Consider the following 2807-nt stretch of genomic DNA (forward strand, 5'->3'; position numbering starts at 1 on the left):
TATTTATATAACTTTTTCCAAAATCACAAGTTACAGTTGAAACGATATTTTATAACTGTAGTGCCTTTTTAATGCAACTAAAAAAACTGTGTACATAAATGGACAAATATAAGTGCACATACAGGGGAAGGCAAAGCAATTTAAATTGGAAATGTTAAACATGCAGCACAGATCATACTTTTCTCATTTAGACAATTTCATCTGTTTTCAAGAGTAAAAAATCAAATGAGGTCCAATTCCCTTCTACTTAATTTTTAGTATCATCTCTAATACTGAGGGTGAGTGTAATCGTTCAAATCATAGTCATGATGAAATTATTTAATGGATTCATATCTTATAAATTAAAATCTTTCTTCCAGTCAGAATATGAAAAATCAAAAGCTCAATTTGATAAAAGAGTGATTCTGGATTTAAATACAAAAGTTCTTATCTTGTAAAGCTCTTAAATTTTTTTCTAGAAATAAAACCTTTCCAATATTTAAATAAAGCAAAAACTACAGGGAAGCAAAATTCTATTAATGACTTCTTTCACCATAGAAAGTATCAATGAGCTGATGAATTTTTTGCCTTCAACTGATAGTTTTATAGAGAGAACTATCATTTCAACTCTCATGTCTTTATGTAGTGTTTCAAGAAATGCCAAATGCCTTTCAAAATATTATCTCAGAATGTAAGATTTAAATACACCAATAAACTTTATGAGACAAAATCCTAATTTACCTTCCTTCTTTCCCTTTTTTATTGAACACTCACCACAAATTTCTTATTAGATGAAACATAAAAAGTTATCAACAAGCATAAAATCAGCCTAAACATAACTATCAATCTAAATTTTGGTCTGAAACTATCACTAATTTTGTAACTTTCTTCCATTTAGTACAGTGACTTCCTGCATATTCATGAGTTTATAATGGTCGTATACAATAATTTTTCTCTCATGACCTTTAGTAGGAAAGAAAGATATTTGTATATGAGAGAAAAAGAAATGAACTAATAAGTAAATATTTTAATGAAGAAAGAAAAAATGTATTGAGTAGAGATGAAGATTATCCAGTCTAAAGATTAGATATGCACTGTTTTTTTGGTCATGAGTTTCTATTACGGAAAACATAACAAACTCAGTAAATAGACATATTAAAAGAGGTAGAAACCTAGCCAAATTTCGACACTCTTAAAAGACTTAATAATGAAGAGAGATAGGTCCACAATTAAGACCAGTCTACACATTATTTAATTGCCTGCCAATCCCAGAAAAATCAAATTTAGTCACAATCGATGTGGTTCAACAGGAGTGTCCTGGAATCTGCCTATGATAGGGCTACAAATGAAAGTGTCCTGAATCTTTAACCCTCATGAAGAGATGATGGACAACCAGAAGATCTAGCTACTAGCAACATCAAGGAAGGAGCACTGGTCAGCTTCATAAATACAAGTCTGTTTTCTAGGGAGAAGGAACAATGGAAGCAATCTTAATCAATATTCTTTTGACTGCAGGTACAGAAATTCATTTGAAATAGTTTATGCAAAAAAAAACAGTGTATTTATTCCACAGATATAAGTGTATAGTGCTACTCAAAGAATGATTTAGTGTTCACCTTGGCAGTACATATACTAAAATTAGAATGATACAGAGATTAGCATGGCCCCTGTGCAAGGATGACACATTCTAAAAATTTATTAGTATTAAAAAAAGATTTAAAGATCATGATGGAATTTGGTATAGAAATTGAGATGAAGCATTTAGAAAGTTGTGAGGTATTTGAGAAAGCAGTTTTTTGCCTGCTGATTCTTTCATAAAAAAGCATGGTCGCTGTGTGACTCCTATGGCGACTGTAACTCATTACCACAAACTTCCCGGCATAAAAAAAAAAATTTCTTCTGCCACAGTTCCGGATGCCACTCCAGCCAACCTCTCTGAAGTAGGGCCTTGAGCTGGTGGAGCATCTTTGCCAGCATAAGCAGAAAACGGGAAATGCTTGGAATTTGCAACCACAGTGCCTCCCAAGATGGTCACAAGCTAATGACTCATTGGTGTGGGAGTATGAGAGCCCAGTTCCCTTGCCTTAAGTCAGGACAAACAGTGCCTTGTAACTTACATTCCAAAACTCCCTGCTGAATCAGACTGGCATCACCCCTGCTTGAAGTGGTACCCTGGCTTCTTACCTTCCCTCCCCTCCTTCCCTCATACTCTTGCCAATTTAACCCGGAGCATTTCTTTAATAAATTACTTGAGTATGAATCCTTGCCTAACATCTCCTTATTTTGAAGAAACTGACCTAACGCAGAGAGTATCTTTCAGGTGCCTCGTTTAACATTTCCTTAGATTGGGGAACCCAACCAAAGACAAAGACTGTGTCACACAAGCAAAGAGCAATATGAGCAGCCAATCCCCCTTGAAGAACTGGAACCAAATCATCCCGCTCTCTCTCCAGGCCACTGGAGCCTCACGGCTGCTCTGTTTCTTCCTTCATGTCTGTTTTATTTTTGTCTCTGCTTTATGGCACTTAACCATAGCTTTCAATCTAACTCTTCTGTTTCAATTCATGACTGCCTTTCATTTATTATAGTAACTTTTCACAAACTTTTTAAGAATTTGAAAATAAAGTTTTATATGAAAGAAATGTAGAAAGTGTACATGTTTGATACACTTTGATAGAAAGTGTAATGATACTGATAAAAAAATTAGTAGAATTATACAGTATACAAATGACTGCCAAGTCCCCCCACTTTCAGAAGTTCCTTCTCCTTTAAGAGAAAAGGTGCATGGTTGGCACAAGGTATGGCACTCGGTATTGTACATAGCCACC

General features: G+C 34.6%; 1 pseudogene; it reads left to right on the forward strand.

The window, feature by feature from the left end:
• The first annotated feature begins 1587 nt into the window (after positions 1 to 1587).
• On the forward strand, positions 1588 to 1686 carry LOC115892089 (annotated as a pseudogene).
• Positions 1687 to 2807: the final 1121 nt, after the last annotated feature.

Source organism: Rhinopithecus roxellana, chromosome 1 (assembly GCF_007565055.1).
Source record: "Rhinopithecus roxellana isolate Shanxi Qingling chromosome 1, ASM756505v1, whole genome shotgun sequence".
In the NCBI taxonomy this organism is placed as follows: Eukaryota; Metazoa; Chordata; class Mammalia; order Primates; family Cercopithecidae; genus Rhinopithecus; species Rhinopithecus roxellana.